This window comes from Eleutherodactylus coqui, chromosome 6 (genome assembly GCF_035609145.1).
Source record: "Eleutherodactylus coqui strain aEleCoq1 chromosome 6, aEleCoq1.hap1, whole genome shotgun sequence".
Taxonomy (NCBI): Eukaryota; Metazoa; Chordata; class Amphibia; order Anura; family Eleutherodactylidae; genus Eleutherodactylus; species Eleutherodactylus coqui.
In genome coordinates, this window is record NC_089842.1 from 160,654,538 (window position 1) to 160,679,439 (window position 24,902).

Genomic DNA, 24,902 nt, shown 5'->3' on the forward strand with positions numbered 1-24,902 from the left:
TGTGTTGCTGATTTTCCCTATTGAGTTCAATGGAGAAGTCAAAATCTGAACCAAGTCCAAATGGTCGTGCATTCTGCTGCACATTACCCATGGGTCCACAGCCAAATCCACAGATAGGAATGTATAAAGAAAGGGACAATAGTGGATGTATTTCTGTTCTCATATCAAAGTAGTAAGCTTGGTTCTGGTACCGTATGTATGTAGTAAACATTTGATACTGTATGTAGTAAGCTTCATTCTCCTCCTGTATTCATATAGAAAGCTCAGTTCTAATACTGTGTCTATGTGGTTAGCTTGGCTCTGTTCTCATATCTATGTATCAAGCTCGGTTCTGCTACTGTATCTATGTAGTAATCCTGGCTCTCTTATGCTGTCTACATAGTACATGCTGTCTACATGGGAGCCTACATACAGCAGCCAGGAGGACAGGAGCGTCGATAAGGGAACCGAGTATAGGAATACCCCTTTACTGATTGGCCACTATTGTGTGCTTGCCCCCCCAGGCAAAAATTTGGCAGCCAGCCCCTAATCATGAAAGCTACCAACCATCCATAAATTCCTAGACAGTCAGTAAAAGTAGGGTAATTTTTTCTTAGTGCCCGTAAAAAAAAATTGAATTGTCGATGTTTTTTTTTTTTTAGGTTGAAGGACCTTGAACAAATTATTGTGGTCATAAAAAGAGTAATTTTACAGTTCACAATGAGTGCTGCTAATGTGTTCATATCAGTATTCTAGGCTGTAGACATAATTCACTTAAATCTTTAATGATTTATTATGGTTTTCCGTAATTGTCCGTAAAAATATATTAGCTGTCTGTGATTTTTTTTTTTAGTAAGATGTCCAGAAAAAAAGAAATAATCAGATTCGAAGGTCCTAGTATTCAATATACATATACAATACTATATATGCAGGGGCGTAGCTAGAGGCTCATAGGCCCGGGTGCAAAAGTTTAGCCTGGGGCCCCCCTACAGACCCGTCCGACCGCCACTCCTTTTCACGGCTACTACTTCTACATCACTTTTAGCTACATTACTGTTTTTTTAAATGACCCATTAATAGATCATTAGTAGAGATGAGCGAACGTACTCGTCCGAGTTTGATACTCGTTCGCGTATTAGCGTGTTCGAGATGCTCGTTACTAGAGGCGAGCACCATGAGATGTTCGAGTTACTTTCACTTTCATCTCTGAGACGTTAGCGCGCTTTTCTGGCCAATAGAAAGACAGGGAAGGCATTACAACTTCCCCCTGCGACGTTCAAGCCCTATACCACCCCCCTGCAGTGAGTGGCTGGCGAGATCAGATGTCACCCGAGTATATAAATCGTCCCCTCCCGCGGCTCGCCACAGATGCATTCTGACATAGCTCAGGGAAAGTGCTGCTGATGCCGGAGCTGCTATAGGGAGAGTGTTAGGAGTGATTTTAGGCTTCAAGAACCCCAACGGTCCTTCTTAGGGCCACATCTGACCGTGTGCAGTACTGTTGAGGCTGCTTTTTGCAGTGTTGCACTTTTTTTTTTTTTTTTTTTGTATATTGGCCGTGCAGAGCATTGCGTCCTCAGTCTGCAGTCATTGTACAGAGTATAGGGCCAGTACTGGTGAGGCAGGGAAAGAGATATTCAGGCTATATAGGCAGTGGGCTTTTTCAAAAAAATTGGGGGAAAAATACTATATTTGGGCGGCCTGTGACCGTCTTCAGTTTACTGCGTGTCTGCTGGGGGTAGTAGTCCTAATTAATACGCAGCTAAGCGTTACAGCAGGCTTGCGCAAAATTGTTTCCTGGATCTGCTGTCTCTGTTACATCAGCGCCGTCATCCCGCCAGAGGGAAACAGTATACATAATATTATACGCTGCCTACAGTATCTATCTGCTGGGGGTAGTAGTCCTAATTAATACGCAGCTAAGCGTTACAGCAGGCTGGCGCAAAATTGTTTCCTGGATCTGCTGTCTCTGTTACATCAGCGCCGTCATCCCGCCAGAGGGAAACAGTATACATAATATTATACACTGCCTACAGTATCTATCTGCTGGTGGTGGTAGTCCTAATTAATACGCAACTAAGCGTTACAGCAGGCTTGCGCAAAATTGTTTCCTGGATATGCTGTGCGTTCCGTAAGGGAAGTCAGCCTCCAACCACAGGCCAATAAGCGGCACATTTAATTACAGCGTTCTGTTTCTGCACTACTGGTAATGCAGCATGCTGAGGGGTAGGGGTAGGCCTAGAGGACATGGACGCGGGCGAGGACGCGGAGGCCCAAGTCAGGGTGTGGGCACAGGCCGAGCTCCTGATCCAGGTGTATCGCAGCCGACTGCTGCGGGATTAGGAGAGAGGCACATTTCTGGCGTCCCCACATTCATCTCACAATTAATGGGTCCACGCGGTAGACCTTTATTAGAAAATGAGCAGTGTGAGCAGGTCCTGTCGTGGATGGCAGAAAGTGCATCCAGCAATCTATCGACCACCCAGAATTCTGCGCCGTTCACTGCTGCAACTCTGAATCCTCTGGCTGCTGCTCCTCCTTCCTCCCAGCCTCCTCACTCCATTACAATGACACATTCTGAGGAGCAGGCAGACTCCCAGGAACTGTTCTCGGGCCCCTGCCCAGAATGGGCAGCAATGGTTCCAAACCCTCTCCCACTGGAGGAGTTTGTCGTGACCGATGCCCAACCTTTGGAAAGTTCCCGGGGTCCGCGGGATGAGGCTAGGGACTTCCGGCAACTGTCTCAAGAGCTTTCAGTGGGTGAGGAGGACGATGACGATGAGACACAGTTGTCTATCACTCAGGTAGTAGCAATTGGAGTAAGTCCGAGGGAGGAGCGCACAGAGGATTCAGAGGAAGAGCAGCAGGACGATGAGGTGACTGACCCCACCTGGTTTGCTACGCCGACTGAGGACAGGTCTTCAGAGGGGGAGGCAAGTGCAGCAGCAGGGCAGGTTGGAAGAGGCAGTGCGGTGTCCAGGGGTAGAGGCAGGGCCAGACCGAATAATCCACCAACTGTTTCTCAAAGCGCACCCTCGCGCCATGCCACCCTGCAGAGGCCGAGGTGCTCAAAGGTCTGGCAGTTTTTCACTGAGAGTGCAGACGTCCGACGAACAGTGGTGTGCAACCTTTGTCGCACCAAGATCAGCCGGGGAGCCACCACCACCAGCCTCACCACCACCAGCATGCGCAGACATATGATGGCCAAGCACCCCACAAGGTGGGACGAAGGCCGTTCAACGCCTCCGGTTTGCACCACTGCCTCTCCCCCTGTGCCCCAACCTGCCACTGAGATCCAACCCCCCTCTCAGGACACAGGCACTACCGTCTCCTAGCCTGCACCCACACCCTCACCTCCGCTGTGCTCGGCCCCATCCACCAATGTCTCTCAGCGCACCGTCTAGCCGTCGATAGCGCAGGTGTTGAAGCGCAAGCGCAAGTACGCCGCCACGAACCCGCACTCTGAAGCGTTAAACGTGCACATAGCCAAATTGATCAGCCTGGAGATGCTGCCGTATAGGCTTGTGGAAACGAAGGCTTTCAAAAGCATGATGGCGGTGGCGGCCCCGCGCTACTCGGTTCCCAGTTGCCACTACTTTTCCCGATGTGCCGTCCCAGCCCTGCACGACCACGTCTCCGCAACATTGTACGCGCCCTCACCAACGCGGTTACTGCCAAGGTCCACTTAACAACGGACACGTGGACAAGCACAGGCGGGCAGGGCCACTATATCTCCCTGACGGCACATTGGGTGAATTTAGTGGAGGCTGGGACAGAGTCAGAGCCTGGGACCGCTCACGTCCTACCCACCCCCAGAATTGCGGGCCCCAGTTCGGTGGTGGTATCTGCGGCGGTGTATGCTTCCTCCACTAAACCACCCTCCTCCTCCTCCTCCTACGCAACCTCTGTCTCGCAATCAAGATGTGTCAGCAGCAGCAGAACGTCGCCAGCAGTCGGTGTCGTGCGGCGTGGCAGCGCAGCGTTGGGCAAGCGTCAGCAGGCCGTGCTGAAACTACTCAGCTTAGGAGAGAAGAAGCACACGGCCCACGAACTGCTGCAGGGTCTGACAGAGCAGACCGACCGCTGGCTTGCGCCGCTGAGCCTCCAACCGGGCATGGTCGTGTGTGACAACGGCCGTAACCTGGTGGCGGCTCTGCAGCTCGGCAGCCTCACGCACGTGCCATGCCTGGCCCACGTCTTTAATTTGGTGGTTCAGCGCTTTGTGAAAAGCTACCCACGCCTGTCACACCTGCTCGGAAAGGTGCGCCGGCTCTGCGCACATTTCCACAAGTCCCACATGGACGCTGCCACCCTGTGCACCCTGCAACATCGCTTTCATCTGCCAGTGCATCGACTGCTGTGCGACGTGCCCACACGGTGGAACTCTACGCTCCACATGTTGGCCAGGCTCTATGAGCAGCGTAGAGCTATAGTGGAATAGCAACTCCAACATGGGCGGCGCAGTGGGAGTCAGCCTCCTCAATTCTTTACAGAAGAGTGGGCCTGGTTGGCAGACATCTGCCAGGTCCTTGGAAACTTTGAGGAGTCTACCCAGATGGTGAGCGGCGATGCTGCAATCATTAGCGTCACCATTCCTCTGCTATGCCTCTTGAGAAGTTCCCTGCAAAGCTCGGAAACGGAGGCGGGGGAAGACAGTATGTCGCTGGATAGTCAGAGCACCCTCCTATCTATATCTCAGCACGTTGAGGAGGAGGAGGAGGAAGTGGAGGAGCATGAGGAGGAGGGGGAAGAGACAGCTTGGCCCACTGCTGAGGGTACCCATGCTGCTTGCCTGTCATCCTTTCAGCATGTATGGCCTGAGGAGGAGGAGGATCCTGAAAGTGATCTTCCTAGTGAGGACAGCCATGTGTTGCGTACAGGTACCCTGGCACACATGGCTGACTTCATGTTAGGATGCCTTTCTCGTGACCCTCGCGCTACACGCATTCTGGCCACTACGGATTACTGGGTGTACACACTGCTCGACCCACGGTATTAGGAGAACCTTTCCACTCTCATACCCGAAGAGGAAAGGGGTTCGAGAGTGATGCTATAGCACAGGACCCTGGCGGACAAGCTGATGGTAAAATTCCCATCCGACAGCGCTAGTGGCAGAAGGCGCAGTTCCGAGGGCCAGGTAGCAGGGGAGGCGCGGAGATCAAGCAGCATGTACAGCACAGGCAGGGGAACACTCTCTAAGGCCTTTGAAAGCTTTCTGGCTCCCCAGCAAGACTGTGTCACCGCTCCCCAGTCAAGGCTGAGTCGGCGGGAGCACTGTAAAAGGATGGTGAGGGAGTACGTAGCCGATCGCACGACCGTCCTCCGTGACGCCTCTGCCCCCTACAACTACTGGGTGTCGAAGCTGGACATGTGGCCTGAACTAGCGCTGTATGCCCTGGAGTTGCTTGCTTGTCCTGCGGCTAGCGTCTTGTCGGAGACGGTGTTTAGTGCGGCTGGGGGAATCATCACAGATAAGCGTACCCGCCTGTCAACCGACAGTGCCGACAGGCTTACACTCATCAAGATGAACAAAGCCTGGATTTCCCCAGACTTCTCTTCTCCACCAGCGGACAGCAGCGATACCTAAACAATACGTAGGCTGCACCCGCGGATGGAAGCACTGTTCTCTATCACCATCAAAAACGTGGACCTTTTAGCTTCATCAATATGTGTATTATATTCATCCTCCTCCTCCTGCTCCTCCTCCTGAAACCTCACGTGATCATGCCGAACGGGCAATTTTTCTTAGGGCCACAAGGCTCAGTCATATAATTTTTGCAAACAATTTTTATACGTTTCAATGCTCATTAAAGCGTTGAAACTTGCACCTGAACCAATTTTTCTTTTAACTGGGCTGCCTCCAGGCCTAGTTACAAATTAAGCCACATGGGCATGGGCAATTTTTCTGAGGTACATTAGTACTGCTGGTACACCAATTTTTTGGGGCCCTCGCCTACAGTGTAATCCGATCAATTTTTTGCCCACCTGCATTAAAGCTGACGTTACATCAGCTGTGCTGGGCACTGCAATGGGATATATTTATGTACCGCCGGTGGGTTCCAGGGAGCCACCCATGCTGTCGGTCCACACGGAGTTGTAACTGCATGTGTCCACTTCTAAAGAACCCCAGTCTGACTGGGGCATGCAGTGTGGGCCGAAGCCCACCTGCATTAAACATGACATTACCTCAGCTGTGCTGGGCACTGCAATCGGATATATTTATGTACCGCCGGTGGCTTCCTGGCACCCACCCATGCTGTCGGTCTACACGGAGTTGTAACTGCATGTGTCTACTTATAAAGAACCCCAGTCTGACTGGGGCATGCAGTGTGGGCCGAAGCCCACCTGCATTTAATCTGACGTTAGCTCTGCTGTCCAGGGCACTGCAATGGGATACATATATGTACAGCCGGTGGGTTCCAGGGAGCCACCCATGCTGTGGGTGCACACGGAATTCCCATTTCGGAGTTGTACCTGCCTGTGACTATTTATAAAAAACCGCGGTCTGACTGGGGCATGCAGACACCTTGACAGAATGAATAGTGTGTGGCACATAGGTTCCCCATTGCTATGCCCACGTGTGCAGCTCCAGATGGAGGTGGCACAGGATTGGATTTCTCATTGCTTCTGTACAGCATTGTGGGCTATCGCCCCGCCCCTTTTAAAGAGGGTCGCTACCTAGCTGTGCCAACCCTCTGCAGTGTGTGCCTGCGGTTCCTCCTCATGGCAGATGCACTTATAAATAGACATGAGGGTGGTGTGGCATGAGGGCAGCTGAAGGCTGCGCAGGGACAATTTGGTGTGCGCTGTGGACACTGGGTCGTGCAGGAGGGGGTTGGGCAGCATGTAACCCAGGAGAAGTGGCAGTGGAGTGTCATGCAGGCAGTGATTGTGCTTTGTTGGAGGTAGTGTGGTGCTTAGCTAAGGTATGCATTGCTAATGAGGGCTTTTCAGAAGTAAAAGTTGTTGGGAGGGGGGGGGGCACTCTTGCCGCTATTGTGGCTTAATAGTGGGACCTGTGAACTTGAGATGCAGCCCAACATGTAGCCCCTCGCCTGCCCTATCCGTTTCTGTGTCGTTCCCATCACTTTCTTGAATTGCCCAGATTTTCACAAATGGAAACCTTAGCGAGCATCGGCGATATACAAAAATGCTCGGGTCGCCCATTGACTTCAATAGGGTTCGTTACTCGAAAAGAACCCTCGAGCATCGCGAAAATTTCGTCCCGAGTAACGAGCACCCGAGCATTTTGGTGCTCGCTCATCTCTCATCATTAGCAATCAGGGGTTTAGCAGAGTTTTAAAACATCCAGAACACAAGCCTCAAGGCACGATTTGCTTCCTCAGGAAAGAAAATTTATATATATATACATTGGAGACAGCATAATAACAATACATACAATAGAGACATCATAAGCTGACATTATATGACATGTTAGGGCTCATGTCCACGGCCAGGTTTTCACCACCTATTATGCGTGCGTTGCGCACACACACGTGGTGCGCAGTGAACGGAGTCAATGAAAGTCAATGAACTGCGTGTAGATATTCAAGAGAAATAAATCCCAGCATGCTCACTTTCTTTGTGTACCATGCAACGTGAGCCCTGTACACTTGTATGGGCTGCATGTGATACACTGCCTATACGCAATACATTGTTTCCATACGCATTGACACTCTAAACACTCCCCATCACATGGAACACCCCTCGTCGTCGTCGCCCCCCCCCCCACTCCCCATCACACGGAATGCCCCTCGTCCCCTCCTCATTACACGATACGCCCCTCGTCCCCCGCCCACACACTCCCCATAACACAGAACGCCCCTTGTTCCCCGCCCCCCACTCCCCATCACACAGGATCCCTCCCGTTCTCTCCCCCCCATCACACAGTATCCCCCTCGTTTTCCCCCCATTACACGGGATCACCCTCGTTTTTCCCCCAATCACACAGGATAACCCTCGTTCTCCCCCCCATCACACAGGGCCCCCATCGTTCTCCCCCACATCACACAGGGTGCCCCTCGTTCTCCCCCCCATCACACAGGGTGCCCCTCGTCCCCCCCCCCATCACACAGGGTGCCCCTCGTTCTCTCCCCCCCATCACTCAGGGTCCCCCTCATTCTCCCCCCCATCACACAGTTTCCCCCTCGTTCTCGCCCCCCTCCCCATCACACAGGGTCCCCCTCATTCACCCCCCATCACACAGGGTCCCCCTCGTGCTCCCCCCCATCACACAGGCTCCCCCTCGTTCTCCCCCCCTCCCCATCACACAGGGTCCCCCTCATTCACCCCCATCACACAGGGTCCCCCTCGTGCTCCCCCCTCCCCCCCATGACACAGGGTCCCACTTGTTCTCCCCCGCCCATCACACAGAGTCCCCCTCGTTCTCCCCCGCCCATCACACAGGGTCCCCCTCGTTCTCCCCCACCCCCCATCACACAGGGTCCCGCACACTGACCGCAGTTTCAGCCCCACTTCTGTAGCCTTGAGCAATTCCAGCAACCTCATTTGTTGTTGGGGACACACCTTCCTTTCAGATGTGCCCGAGGATACATTTACACAGAGCTGTGCACGAGAAGCAGGTGCTGACAGGAATACAGTTACACAGATCTGCGGTGTATTCACAGAGCTGTGGAAGCATAAGAAGCAGTGTATACACCGCAGATCTGTGTAACTGTATCCTCGGGCACATCTGAAAGGAAGGTGTGTCCCCAACAACCAATGAGGTTGCTGGAATTGCTCAAGGCTACAGAAGTGGGGCTGAAAAGAAACATATGCGCGCGGGCCAGCAACTTCTCCTGCACGGCGGCGTTTCCTCCCGGACCTGCGCTCAGGGGAGGAACCGCAACCCCAGCAACCCCTATATGTACGCCTATGTATATATGCATATACAATAATATATATATATATATATATATATATATATATATATATATATATATATATATATACACACATATACACACATACACACACATACACACACGAAATTACAGTATACAGTGCATACATACAGTAGTATATAGATTATGCATACTACATATACAATACATATAGAATTACATGGAATACCGTATACAGGACTTGGAGTTCAGTATATAGTATATAGATAATTAATTATATAGTACAGCACGCAACATAGATTATATAGATAATAGAGATGAGCGAACACCAAAATGTTCGGGTGTTCGTTATTCGGAACGAACTTCCCGTGATGCTCGAGGGTTCGTTTCGAACAACGAACCCCATTGAAGTCAATGGGCGACCAGAACATTTTTGTATTTCGCCGATGCTCGCTAAGGTTTTCATGTGTGAAAATCTGGGCAATTCAGGAAAGTGATGGGAATGACACAGTGACGGATAGGGCAGGCGAGGGGCTACGTGTTGGGCTGCATCTCAAGTTCACAGGTCCCACTATTAAGCCACAATACCGGCAAGAGTGGGCCCCCCCCCCCCCTCCCAACAACTTTTACTTCTGAAAAGCCCTCATTAGCATGGCATACCTTTGCTAAGCACCACACTACCTCCAACAAAGCACAATCACTGCCTGCATGACACTCCACTGACACTTCTCCTGGGTTACATGCTGCCCAACCGCCCCCCCTCCCCCCCCACAGCGCACACCAAAGTGTCCCTGGGCAGCCTTCAGCTGCCCTCATGCCACACCACGCTCATGTCTATTTAGAATTGCGTCTGCCATGATGAGGGACCGCAGGCACACACTGCAGAGGTTGGCACGGCTAGGCAGCGACCCTCTTTAAAAGTGGCGGAGCGATAGCCCACAATGCTGTACAGAAGCAATGAGAAATAGAATCCTGTGCCACCGCCATCAGGAGCTGCACACGTGGGCATAGCAATGGGGAACCTATGTGCCACACACTATTCATTCTGTCAAGGTGTCTGCATGCCCCAGTCAGACCGGGCTTTTTAATTCATAGACACAGGCAGGTACAACTCCCTATTGTGAAGTCCCTGTCGACCCACAGCATGGGTGGCTCCCTGGAACCCACCGGCGGTACACAGAAATATCCCATTGCATTGCCCAACACAGCTGAGGTAGTAATGTCGTGCTTAATGCAGGTGGGCTTCGGCCCACACTGCATGCCCCAGTCTCACTGGGGTTCTTTATAAGTGTACAGATGTAGTAAAAACTCCGTGTGCACCTACAGCATGGGTGGGTGCCAGGAAGCCACCGGCGGTACATAGAAATATCCCATTGCATTGCCCAACACAGCTGAGGTAGTAATGTTGTGCTTAACCCTTTCCAATCCAATTTGTATATGGTTTTCCTAGGGGGCTTACTCTTTTTCTGCTGTTATACAACGGCGCTATATGCTGGCTAAAGCCAGTACTGCATGAGCTGACACGTAGGATAGGCTCCGACAGCAGAGAGGCTGGCAATATACAGTAAGAGAACCCCGACGGACGTCTACCAACAACGGAGCTGTACAGCCTTAAACCCTAATGTCTTCACAGGTCACACAGTGGACTGGAAAGGGTTAATGCAGGTGGGCTTCGGCCCACACTGCATGCCCCAGTCAGACTGGGGTTCTTTACAAGTGGACACATGTAGGTTAAACTCCCTGTGGACCCACTGCCTGGGTGGGTGCCAGGAAGCCACCGGCGGTACATAGAAATATCCCATTGCATTGCCCAACACAGCTGAGGTAGTAATGTCGTGCGTAATACAGGTGGGCTTCGGCCCACACTGCATGCCCCAGTCAGACGGGTTCTTTAGAAGTGTACAGATGTATTAAAAACTCAGTGTGCACCTACAGCATGGGTGGCTCCCTGGAACCCACCGGCGGTACACAAAAATATCCCATTGCATTGCCCAACACAGCTGAGGTAGTAATGTCGTGCTTAATGCAGGTGGGCTTCGGCCCACACTGCATGCCCCAGTCAGACTGGGGTTCTTTACAAGTGGACACATGTAGGTTAAACTCCCTGTGGACCCACTGCCTGGGTGGGTGCCAGGAAGCCACCGGCGGTACATAGAAATATCCCATTGCATTGCCCAACACAGCTGAGGTAGTAATGTCGTGCGTAATACAGGTGGGCTTCGGCCCACACTGCATGCCCCAGTCAGACGGGTTCTTTAGAAGTGTACAGATGTATTAAAAACTCAGTGTGCACCTACAGCATGGGTGGCTCCCTGGAACCCACCGGCGGTACACAAAAATATCCCATTGCATTGCCCAACACAGCTGAGGTAGTAATGTCGTGCTTAATGCAGGTGGGCTTCGGCCCACACTGCATGCCCCAGTCAGACTGGGGTTCTTTACAAGTGGACACATGTAGGTTAAACTCCCTGTGGACCCACTGCCTGGGTGGGTGCCAGGAAGCCACCGGCGGTACATAGAAATATCCCATTGCATTGCCCAACACAGCTGAGGTAGTAATGTCGTGCGTAATACAGGTGGGCTTCGGCCCACACTGCATGCCCCAGTCAGACGGGTTCTTTAGAAGTGTACAGATGTATTAAAAACTCAGTGTTCACCTACAGCATGGGTGGCTCCCTGGAACCCACCGGCGGTACATAAAAATATCCCATTGCATTGCCCAACACAGCTGAGGTAACGTCAGCTGTAATGCAGGTGGGCTAAAAATTAATTTGATTACACTGTAGGCGAGGGCCCACAAAAATTGCTGTATCAACAGTACTAATGTACATCCCAAAAATTGGCCATGGCCAGCCAAGAGGGCAGGTGAAACCCATTAATCGCTTTGGTTAATGTGGCTTAAGTGGTAACTAGGCCTGGAGGCAGCCCAGTGTAACGAAAAATTGGTTCAAGTTAAAGTTCCAATGCTTTTAAGCGCATTGAAACTTATAAAAATTGTTCTGAAAAATTATTTGAGTGAGCCTTGTGGCCCTAAGAAAAATTGCCCGTTCAGCGTGATTACGTGAGGTTTCAGGAGGAGGAGCAGGAGGAGGAGGAGGAGGAATATTAGACACAGATTGATGAAGCAGAAATGTCCCCGTTTTGGATGGTGAGAGAGAACGTAGCTTCCATCCGCGGGTGCAGCCTACGTATTGCTTACGTATCGCTGCTGTCCGCTGGTGGAGAACAGAAGTCTGGGGAAATCCAGCCTTTGTTCATCTTGATGAGTGTTAGCCTGTCGGCACTGTCGGTTGACAAGCGGCTACGCTTATCTGTGATGATTCCCCCAGCCGCACTAAACACCCTCTCCGACAACACGCTAGCCGCAGGACAAGCAAGCACCTCCAGGGCATACAGCGCTAGTTCAGGCCACATGTCCAGCTTCGACACCCAGTAGTTGTAGGGGGCAGAGGCGTCACCAAGGATGGTCGTGCGATCCGCTACGTACTCCCTCACCATCCTTTTACAGTGCTCCCGCCGACTCAGCCGTGACTGGGGAGCGGTGACACAGTCTTGGTGGGGAGCCATAAAGCTGGCCAGGCCCTTAAAGACTGTTGCACTGCCTGGGATGTACATGCTGCTCGATCTACGCACATCCCCTGCTACCTTGCCCTCGGTACTGCGCCTTCTGCCACTAGCGCTGTCGGCTGGGAATTTTACCATCAGCTTGTCCGCAAGGGTCCTGTGGTATAGCAACACTCTCGAACCCCTTTCCTCTTCGGGAATGAGAGTGGGCAGGTTCTCCTTATACCGTGGATCGAGCAGTGTGTACACCCAGTAATCCGTAGTGGCCAGAATGCGTGCAACGCGAGGGTCACGAGAAAGGCATCCTAACATGAAGTCAGCCATGTGTGCCAGGGTACCTGTACGCAACACATGGCTGTCTTCACTAGGAAGATCACTTTCAGGATCCTCCTCCTCCTCCTCCTCCTCAGGCCATACACGCTGAAATGATGACAGGCAAGCAGCATGGGTACCGTCAGCAGTGGGCCAAGCTGTCTCTTCCCCCTCCTCCTCATCCTCCTCATCCTCCTCCTCCTCCTCCTCCTCCTGAACGCGCTGAGATATAGACAGGAGGGTGCTCTGACCATCCAGCGACATACTGTTTTCCCCCGACTCTGTTTCCGAGCGCAAAGCGGCTGCCTTTATGGTTTGCAGGGAACTTCTCAAGATGCATAGCAGAGGAATGGTGACGCTAATGATTGTAGCATCGCCGCTCACCACCTGGGTAGACTCCTTAAAATTACCAAGGACATGGCAGATGTCTGCCAACCAGGCCCACTCTTCTGAAAGGAATTGAGGAGGCTGACTCCCACTGCGCCGCCCATGTTGGAGTTGGTATTCCACTATGGCTCTACGCTGCTCATAGAGCCTAGCCAACATGTGGAGCGTAGAGTTCCACCGTGTGGGCACGTCGCACAGCAGTCGGTGCACTGGCAGATTAAAGCGATGTTGCAGGGTGCGCAGGGTGGCAGCGTCCGTGTGGGACTTGCGGAAATGTGCGCAGAGCCGGCGCACCTTTACGAGCAGGTCTGACAAGCGTGAGTAGCTTTTCAGAAAGCGCTGAACCACCAAATTAAAGACGTGGGCCAGGCATGGCACGTGCGTGAGGCTGCCGAGCTGCAGAGCCGCCACCAGGTTACGGCCGTTGTCACACACGACCATGCCCGGTTGGAGGCTCAGCGGCGCAAGCCAACGGTCGGTCTGCTCTGTCAGACCCTGCAGCAGTTCGTGGGTCGTGTGCCTCCTATCTCCTAAGCTGAGTAGTTTCAGCACGGCCTGCTGACGCTTGCCCACCGCTGTGCTGCCACGCCGCGCGACACCGACTGCTGGCGACGTCCTGCTGCTGCTGACACATCTAGATTGCGAGACAGAGGTTGAGGAGGAGGAGGAGGAGGGTGCTTTAGTGGAAGAAGCATACACCGCCGAACATACCACCACCGAGCTGGGGCCCGCAATTCTGGGGGTGGGTAGGACGTGAGCGGTCCCAGGCTCTGACTCTGTCCCAGCCTCCACTAAATTCACCCAATGTGCCGTCAGGGAGATGTAGTGGCCCTGGCCGCCTGTGCTTGTCCACGTGTCCGTAGTTAAGTGGACCTTGCCACTATCCGCATTGGTGAGGGCGCGTACAATGTTGCGGGAGACGTGGTTGTGCAGGGCTGGGACAGCACATCGGGAAAAGTAGTGGCGACTGGGAACTGAGTAGCGCGGGGCCGCCGCCGCCATCATAGCTTTGAAGGACTCCGTTTCCACAACCCTATACGGCAGCATCTCAAGGCTGATAAATTTGGTTATGTGAACGGTAAACGATTGAGCGTGCGGGTGCGTGGCGGCGTACTTGCGCTTGCGCTCCAACACTTGCGCTATCGACGGCTGGACTGTGCGGTGCGAGACATTGCTGGATGGGGCCGAGGACAGCGGAGGTGAGGGTGTGGGTGCAGGCCATGAGACGGTTGTGCCTGTGTCCTGAGAGGGAGGTTGGATCTCAGTGGCAGGTTGGGGCATAGGGGGAGAGGCAGCGGTGCAAACCGGAGGCGGTGAACGGCCTTCGTCCCACCTTGTGGGGTGCTTGGCCATCATATGTCTGCGCATGCTGGTGGTAGTGAGGCTGTTGGTGGTGGCTCCCCGGCTGATCTTGGCGCGACAAAGGTTGCACACCACTGTTCGTCGGTCGTCAGGCGTCTCTGTGAAAAACTGCCAGACCTTAGAGCACCTCGGCCTCTGCAGGGTGGCATGGCGCGAGGGTGTGCTTTGGGAAACACTTGGTGGATTATTCGGTCTGGCCCTGCCTCTACCCCTGGCCACCGCACTGCCTCTTGCAACCTGCCCTGCTAATGCCCTTGCCTCCCCCTCTGAAGACCTGTCCTGAGTAGGCGTTGCACACCAGGTGGGGTCAGTCACCTCATCGTCCTGCTGCTCTTCCTCCGAATCCTCTGTGCGCTGCTCCCTTGGACTTACTGCCCTTACTACTACCTCACTGCAAGACAACTGTGTCTCATCGTCATCGTCCTCCTCACCCACAGAAACTTCTTGAGACAGTTGGCGGAAGTCCCCAGCCTCTTCCCCCGGACCCCGGGAACTTTCGAATGGTTGGGCATCAGTGACGATAAACTCCTCTGGTGGGAGAGGAACCACTGCTGCCCAATCTGAGCAGGGGCCCGAGAACAGTTCCTGGGAGTGTTCCCGCTCCTGAGCAGGTGTCATTGTAGTGGAGTGAGGAGGCTGGGAGGAAGGAGGAGCAGCAGACAGAGGATTCGGATTTGCAGCAGTGGACGGCGCAGAACTGTGGCTGGACGATAGGTTGCTCGAAGCACTTTCTGCCATCCAGGACAGGACCTGCTCACACTGCTCATTTTCTAATAAACGTCTCCCGCGTGGACCCATTAATTGGGCGATGAATGTGGGGACGCCAGAAACGTGCCTCTCTCCTAATCGCGCAGCAGTCGGCTGCGACACACCTGGATCAGGAGCTCGGCCTGTGCCCACACCCTCACTTGGGCCTACGCGTCCTCGGCCACGTCCACGTCCTCTAGGCTTACCCCTACCCCTCAGCATGCTGTATTACCAGTGATTTGATTTCCCAGGCAGGAAATAAATTGGCGCAAGCCTGCAGGCCAAATATAATGTTTTCGCTTTTTTGCAAAGGGAAGGACCCACTGCGTATATTCAATGAACAATAACTTTTAGAACTGTAGTGTGGCCCTGAAAAAGTGACACACAACTTTAGTGTAGCAGAGTTATTAACTCTAGCAGAGCAGGTATTTGTCAGTCAGGAAAGACAATGGCGCAAGCCTGCAGTAAACCGTAGCTGGTTGCGTCTGATTTTTGTACGTTGTCCACGCAGCACACACATACACGGAGACCTTAGGACTGACACAGGCAGGCCAAATATAATTTCTGTTCCTTTTTTGCAAAGGGAAGGACCCACTGCGTATATTCAATGAACAATAACTGTGTTGTGGCCCTGCCTACACAATTCTGTCCCTGTAGTATCAATGGAGGGTGCAATGCTCTGCACAGACGATTTTTAGAAAAAAAAAAATATGCAACACTGCTAACAGCAGCCAGCACAGTACTGCACACGCTTAAATTTGGCCCTAGAAAGGACCGTTGAGGTTCTTGAAGGCTACACTCACTCCTAACACTCTCCCTGCCTATGCACCACTTCTGTCCCTAATGCCGGGTGCAATGCTCTGCACTGCCGATTTTGAGGAAAAAAAAAACAAAACACTGCTAGCAGCAGCCTGCACACAGGTAGATGTGGCCCTAAGAAGGACCTTTGGGGTTCTTGAAGCCTACACTGACTCCTAACGCTCTCCCTACAGCAGCACCAGCACGATAGTACTTTCCCTCAGCTAACTCACAAGGCATGTGTGGTGAGCCGCGGGAGGGGCCGACTTTTATACTCGGGTGACATCTGATCTTCCCAGCCACTCACTGCAGGGGGGTGGTATAGGGCTTGAACGTCACAGGGGGAAGTTGTAATGCCTTCCCTGTCTTTCAATTGGCCAGAAAAGCGCGCTAACGTCTCAGAGAGGAAACTGAAAGTAACCAGAACACCGCGTGGTGCTCGTTACAAGTAACGAGCATCCCGAACACCCTAATATTCGCACGAATATCAAGCTCGGACGAGTACGTTCGCTCATCTCTATTAAAGATACATTCCTATGAATGTTTCTTTCATTCATTATGTAACCAGCCCCATAGTATATATAAATCCTTTGTATATGAAAAATGTACCTTTAGTTGGGTCATGTGGTCTCACAGTGACCCCTGGGAGTTACTTTTCATTCTGTTCCCTCAAGGGGTCACCACAGCTCAGTCATCAAAACTTTCTGCGTGATGTGCTTACATGGACTATCTCATGCATGCTGTTCTCAGGGAGGACAGTAACTCCTATGAAAGTGAAAGCAGCATCAAGCATCAGACAGGAGGCTGCACTGCATAATCTACACATGCAGAGTGTGACAGGCAATCAGATGAGGGGTACAGGGATGGAGAAATGTGTTTCTTTAATGTGTGGTTTCAACAGTGGTGTAAAACGGAAGGTTTTGGATTTCCTAGTCGTGATTTTAGAAGGTGATCTAAGGAGATGTTCATGAGGGATGGTATGCATGCGTCACATAAAAGGTAAAGAAGTCCTTGTGAGGAATTTTTTGACAGACATTTAAACTAGATCTGAGATTAGTTGGGGGAAGATCCGAAACAAGAAAGTATTATCTCACTGAAGGAGTAGTAGATGCTTGGAACAAACTTCCAGGAGATGTGAGTGGAAAATCAATAATAAATAAATTCAAGCTGCCTGAGATAAATGTATATCTATCCTAAGAGAGAAATAATACAAGGCTGGACTAGATGGACCAGGGGGTCTTTTTCTGCTGTCTATTTTCTCTATATTTTTTAAACTAGTTTTATTGAAAAATATCATTTTCCACTAATATAAACAAATGCAGTTACAATGTTTTACGTTTCCAATCAGTATAAGGCCGGCTTCACACGAGCGTGACGGGCTCCGCCACGGAATATTCCGCAGTGAAGCCCGTCACGGCGCCCCCCAGAGACCCCATACTTACCAGCGGAAGATAGCGTGAAGACGCTTCCCCGCCCACCGCCGTCGCGTCATGTGGCACGCCCACCGCGTCACATATGACGCTGCGGCGGTAGGCGGGAAAGCATTTTCACGCTATCTTCCGCTGTGTTACAGCGGGAGATAGCGTGAACGGACGGCTTCCATTGACTGCAATGGAAGCCGTCAGCGCGTACACCCACGGCAAATAGAGCATGCTGCGGGTGAGGACGGGAGATTTCACGGTGTGAAATTCCGCGGTGGAATTCCGCATCGTGAGCATTGTGCTAGAACCTAACAGCAGCGGGCAACGCAGCGGATTTTCGCCGCGAATTACGCGGCGTAAATCCGTTCGTGGGAAGGAGGCCTAAAAGGTAAAACTATTTCAAAATTGTGAAGTACAATATTACATATATTACAATTTATAAAGATAGGAACATTTTTTGGTATGATTACAGATAGATTCTAGGAGGGAAGAAAAGAAAAACATGGGAGAAGCAAATAAACATATGTATCATAGGCAGGGTAGTATATTGAAATCTAATTAATGGTTTGCTAATATTATCTATAATTTGTATATCGTTCTGGTAATTTGGCACAACTATGAAGTTGCCTGTTTATCTACTAAGTAAGGGTGCATTTGCACGAGCGTGTGCGTATGCATACATAGGTGTGCACAAAACCACGCGCCCACGCACATGCACAAACGCGTGAATGCAGGTCCATACCCATTGCCTCTAATATCTAGAGTCAGGAAAATTAAAAAGGTGAGGAAGTCCTCTATTATTCCATAGGGGAATTTCAGATTGTAGTTCTTCATATCCTGTTACTTGTTTGGTCAAATTCCATATTCGAATTGCTAATTGATGTACAGGTAAAATATACCAAGGATATCATCTTTGATTTTCCAAGATTATCCATGAAGAGTATAGGAGGAATAGTGTATCACATGTTGTTTGGCATTAGGTAGTTTCATTTGATAGCCAATATTAAAAATAAAGTAGTTGTCCTGCTATACTCAGTAATATCATTTAAAAGTCTTTAGGGTCTTAGGTCGGAGCAGTATTTCAATTCGAAGCCTAGGTCCAGAGTTCCCCCATATTAAAGACGACAATAAGGAATTTACTGTATTAAAGAATTTCTTGGTATTATGACATCAGTATGTTCAATCCTCTAGAGAAGTTTTGGAAGTGTCATCATTTTCATGAAATGTATTCTACCGCCACAGATAAATAAAGCAAATTCCATATTTTAAGCTTATCTTTAACGCTGGTGTCACATGGGCGTAAGAGCATTTGTGCTGCATATTTGCTCAATGGGCGTTGCATATTTGTGAGCGCAAGTACGTTTTTTACTGTACTTTTTGCACCATCAAACATGCAAGAATGATCCCATTTATTTAAACAGGCCATTAAGTTAATTAGTTCAATATGTACAATTTTTGTGCTCAAATGTTCAGGAAAATACAGAATGCTGCCTGTTTTTTTGCATGAATGAAATGCACCAACAAAATCCTTGCATGTGAATTAACCCACTGAAATCAACAGGTTCCATTCACTGCACATTCCACGCACAAATTTTAAGCTCACAATATGCTGTGCAAATAAATTCATGTGATTCAGGCTTAGGGCAAAGTCAGATGAGCGTTCTTTTGTGCGCGCCTATGTGTGCAAAAAAAAGCACGTTTGATAGAACCATTGGTTTCCTATACGATGTTCACATGTCTGTTTTTTACAGGCGCAAAATCTTTGCACCTGCAAAAGATAGGACATGCGTGCACCAGCAAGGTCCATGCTGAGCGTATTGAATCCCCACGGGGAGTTCCCTCATCAGTGAACACTGTGACAGCACTGGAACTCCTTATGGGGACGAAAGAGTCCCCTGCCATAGCTGTCACAGCTGTGGCAGAGAATCGTGAAGTTCTCTCATTGCTTTCAATGGGGCCAGCGTTGCAGCCGCCCCATTGAAAACAATGGGATGCAGGCAACCCCCGCAGTGATTTTTGGGGAAGGACTAAAAATTTAAGCCCTTCCCTGAAAATCATCCGTAGATGTAGAAAAAAAAAATTACTAACCTAGCAGCGCTGTCCGGGTTCCGACACGTCTTATCTCTTGCACTGATTTAAAACACTTTCTTCTGCCTGGGGATTTAAAAATCCCCATCTCTTGAAAGAGCTGCTTTGATTGGCTGAACGCTCAACCAAGCACAGGTAGCGCTCAGCCATTAATTAAATGACAGTTGAGTGCTGCCTGAGATTGGACACAGCGCTCAGCCCATCAAAGGCAGCGCTCAGCTGTCATTCATTGAATTCAATGAATGGCTGAGTGCTGCCTCTGATAGATCAGTGCTGGCATGCAAGAGGGAAGATGTGCCGGGTCCCAGACAGCGCTGCTAGGTGAATGTCTTTTTTTTTTATCTACACCTAGGGATGATTTTCAGGGAAGGGCTTATATTTCAAGCCCTTCCCCGAAGATCACTGAAGGGGTTGCCTGCATCCCATTGCTTTCAATGGGGCCGGTGGCCACAGCGCTGGCCCCATTGAAAGCAATGGGCACGGAGCTACGGTCACGCACATTTTGATAGGTGCACAAAAAAACGCTTGTCTGACTGAGCCTCAAGGAAATAAAGTAGTTGGGTAATATTAAGGTTATATGAATGTTGGCAATCTTTAGGAATATATATTTCTCGATATTTAAATTGAGGGACAATTTTGAGATTGCAGATTTCTTCACCTATTGCACAAAGTCTTATCTGTGAGAGGCATGAACACAGATTTCTGACAGTTAATAAGTAATCCTGAGAAGAATCCAAATTTGTCTATAATTGATAAAGCATATGGTAGAGTACAGTACGTCTTGGGTCGGAAAGGAATAATACTATGTCATCAGCATATAGGCCTATAGGATCTTCCCTAGGACCAACTGTTATGCCTCGAAAATTTAGATCTTGTCTAACAGGTAATGCTAGTGGTTCTATAGCAATAGCAAATAGAGAAGGGGACAAAGGGCATGTTTGTCTTATTCCCCTGTTAAGATGAAAGGAAGAGGAGAGTAGTCCATTCAGGGGGATTCTAGCATTAGGCATTTTATATATGATGGGAATCCAAAACTGAAACAATGTAATAGTTCTATCAGGTGAGGCCATTCAATTGAATCAAAGGCTTTTGCAGTATAGTATCTAAAGTATCCAATTTTGTTTTTGTTTCCGACCTATTTGTGTTATTACCTGTCTGATGTTATGTAATGTTCATTTTGCAAGTATGAATACTGATAGGTCAGAGTGAAAAATATTGTGAAGAAGCAGGTTCAGTTTATTTGCTAATAATTTATTGTTATAGATTATTTATATTTTTTTATGTTTACAAGGAGTACAGTGTACAGTTCATTCAACATAGTATGTAAGGCCAAAAAAAGACTTATGTCCATCCAGTTCAGACTATTACCCCCCCAATGTTGATCCAGAGGAAGGCAAAAAAAACCCCACTGAGGTAGAAGCCAATTTTCCCCATCTAAGGAAGAAAAAAAAAGAACAGCTCATACACGGGACACGGTTTTCATTTATACTATGTGCTATACAATATACATATACACATAGAATTCAGTATACATATATTAGCTACATTATAGTGCACTAACTGTGTTTCGGATACTCTACATACTACATAAGGTACAGTATATAAACATATATAGGATGCTTTATATATACATATATGACCTACAATCATAGCTAGTGTTAACTATGTGCAACCCATACTATCACACTAGGCACTAGCCACCAGTTTGAGGAAGGGGCACAGGCAGATGGAGTCTGGGAGCGAAAGTCTTCCTTAGGTCCGCCTGGCCAGATTATCTTCTTTCTCTATGTGACAGTGTCTTTTGGAGCTACATAAATCATCCTCTTCCCAGATCTGTTTCCTCCCCTCTGATATTCTAAGGTACCCGTGTCAGCCCATTGGAACCCCTGTAACTAGAGATGAGCGAACGTACTCGTAATGAGTACTTACGCACCCGAGTACCGCCATTTTCGAGTACTTCAGTACTCGGGCGTAAAGATTCGGGGGGCGCCGGGGGGCGGGGAGAGGCGCGGCGGTGCGGGGGGTAGCAGCGGGGAACAGGGGGGAGCCCTCTCTCTCTCCCTCTCCCCCCCACTCCCCACTGCTACCCCCCGTGCCGCCACGGCGCCCCCCGAATCTTTACGCGCGAGTACCGCTGTACTCGAAAATGGCGGTGCTCGGGTGCGTAAGTACTCGTAACGAGTACGTTCGCTCATCTTTACCTGTAACATAATTGCTTAGCTCTGGTGCGGTATTTATGTTATGAGTTTGGTTCTGGTACTGTAATTATGCTTTCACCACACCCCTCAATATTTGCTGCGGGAAAGGCTGTGCCTGCTAAGGGACAGCCGATCAGAAGCTGTGGGCATTCATGTGGGCATGCAGCTCATCTCCACCCATTCTGCGGGTGGAGACTAGATGCACCAGTACCATGGGATCCAGTAGACATACATATTACATAGGATCCAGGAATCATGCATAGTACAAAGAATACAGAATGAATGTTAGATAGGACACATTGTACATGCATCTTACATAGCATACAGAATACTTATCATATATTGGATCCAGTATGACAAAAAATCTGCTTCTTCCATAAGTTAAATATATGATGTGGCTGCTGCTTATTTTCTCATTTGTATAATCACTTGCAATAGCTGGAAGTTATTTTCCTAATTCCAGTTGTATTCTATGCAAATAACAGGAAGAGGAAAGATCCAGGAGGTTGTAATGCTGTAGAAATCATGACAGCCCCTTGCTACATTTGCCTTGGGTGGACAGATAAAAGAAAGACTGATTAAAGAAGTTCCTTTCCTTTGTTCCTTTGCTAATATACTATATAGTGAAATCTTTTTTTCTTTTATAAAAGGGTTCATTTCAGTGCACAGGAAAGGCTGGTATTAACCCCTCTGTTCCCAGATAAGATAACACGAAGATGTCAAACTGCCCACATATCTAATCTATATGTGTCTGCATGAATGTGTTCTATAAGAAGACCATGCAGTTGGCAGAAACACCAGCACTCTTATCCAGAGGCTGCAGCATTCACATGAATGGGACTGAATGCATTGACCATGGGCAATAGTGGGGATATTATATGTGGAAAAATAAGCAATCCCTTTAATAACTTAATATGCTGACATTTCTGTTGTAGAATGAATAGAACCATTCGATATGTACTGCATTTACTCAGTTACCCGTTTTGTTTGGGGGTTCAAAAACGTTGTCACCACTACTGAATAACATAGGCATCATAGAGGCAATCCCTGAAGGTGCATGCACACTGGCAAGAAAATCGTGTGAGTTTTGTGGGTTGCGAGGCATAAAACTCACACAAAAATACAACCCATTATTTCTAATATGGGCAATTTTTCTCTTGCGGCGATACTGTGAGACAGAAAATTTGCAGCATGTTCTATTTTTGTATGAGTCTCGCACAAGAATAAAACATGCAGATGTGCTGTATCCTGCAAATCACACAGCAAAACAGTATCTTGCACCTGTGTGAATTAGCCCAAAGACTGCTATGCATCTCTTGAGGAGTGGGCGTCCAATGGAATGTTGAAGCTATGCCCATTCCCAATGTGGTACGCGTGCAGACTCCCTCCTCTGCCAATACTACAATTGGATCATACTGCTCTTCCTTACTATGTCCGGCCCTAGTGTTTGGCTCCGGCTTTACTGCTGCACCTGAATGGAGTTAAAGAGGTTGTCTGAGTCAAGGGAAAGCCATGTCTCCGGGTCCCTCTTGGTATAAAATAACAAATCAGCAGTTACTCACCTCTCCCTGCTCCCCCATTCACCCTCCGTCAACAGCTCTGGTCTGTTTATAGACAGCTGTGATGTTTCATAAACTGCTGTAACAGCCAATGACAGTGCTCAGCCATGATTGTAGAGTGCTGTCATTGGCTGCTGTAGCTTGTTTGCAGACAAGCTCAACATGAAAAGTGACATCACAGGTAGACTGCAGCTGGTGGTGGACGACAAATGAGTGGAGAATGAGTAACTGCTAGAGATGAGCGAGCGTACTCGTCCGAGCTTGTTACTCGTTCGAGTATTAGGGTACTCGAGATGCTCGTTACTCGAGACAAACACCATGCGGTGTTCGAGTCACTTCCATTTTCTTCCCAGAAAATGTTGCGCCATTTTCTGGCCAATAGTAACACAGGGAAGGCATTACAACTTCCTCCTGTGAAGTTCCAGCCCTATCCCACCCCCCTGCAGTGAGTGGCTGGGGAGATCAGGTGACACCCGAGTATCTAAACTGGGGCCGGCCGCGGCTCGCCACAGATGCACGCTGAGAGACATTAGGGAAAGTGCCGTCCTGCTGTAGCTGCTATAGGGAGAGTGTTAGGCTGTTATATTCGTCTTCAAGAACCCCAACGGTCCTTCTTAGGGCCACATCTGACCGTGTGCAGTACTGTTGAGGCTGGTTTTAGCAGTGTTGCACTTTTTTTTTTTTTTGTATATCGGGCGTGCAGACCATAGCGTCCTCAGTCTGCAGTCATTTTACTCAGTATAGGGGCAGTACTGGTGAGGCAGGGACAGTGGTACAGGGAAAGAGGTATACTGGCTATATAGGCAGTGGGCTTTTTCAAAAAAATTGGAAAAAAAAATCTTTGGGCTGCCTGTGACCGTCTTCAGTTTACTGATGTCTGCTGGGGGTAGTAGTCGCTCACTTATTACCCAGCTAGGTGTTACTGCAGCCTTTCGCATAATTTTTTCTGGCTGCACTGTGCTTTCAATAACCACAGTCATCCTCCAACAGGGAAATCCATATACAGGCTATATAGGCAGTGTGCTTTTTCCCAAAAATTGGAAAGAAATACAATATTTGGGCTGCCTGTGACCGTCTTCAGTTTACTGCGTGTCTGCTGGGGGTACTAGTAGTCGCTCATTATTACCCAGCTAAGCGTTACAGCAGGCTTGCGCATAATTGTTTCCTGGCTCTGCTGTGTCTGTTACATGATCGCCGTCATCCCGCCAGAGGGAAACAGTATACATCAATACGCTGCATACGGTATCTGTCTGGTTTCTCACCTCACCATTTAAAAAAATTGAAGCAAAATACTTAAGGCCTACCACTGGCCTTTGGCCACTTGACTGGTTCTTCGCTGTGAATTCCAGTAGCTCAGTCATACGCCCCTAGGTCTGACTACAGGCTTGCGCATAATTGTTTCCTGGCTCTGCTGTGTCCGTTACATGATCGCCGTCATCCCACCAGAGGGAAACAATATAAATTTATACGCTGCATACGGTGTCTGTCTGGTTTTTCACCTCACCATTTTAAACAATTGAAGCAAAATACTTAAGGCCTACCACTGGCCTTTGGCCACTTGACTGGTTCTGCGCTGTGAATTACAGTAGCTCAGTCATACGCACCTAGGTCTCACTACAGGCTTGCGCATAATTGTTTCCTGGC

General features: G+C 49.5%; 1 protein-coding gene across 2 annotated transcripts in view; it reads left to right on the plus strand.

The window, feature by feature from the left end:
• MDGA2 (MAM domain containing glycosylphosphatidylinositol anchor 2) overlaps positions 1–24,902 on the plus strand; it is a 646,753-nt gene that overhangs the window by 448,506 nt on the left and 173,345 nt on the right. The gene's annotated exons all lie outside the window — the stretch shown is intronic.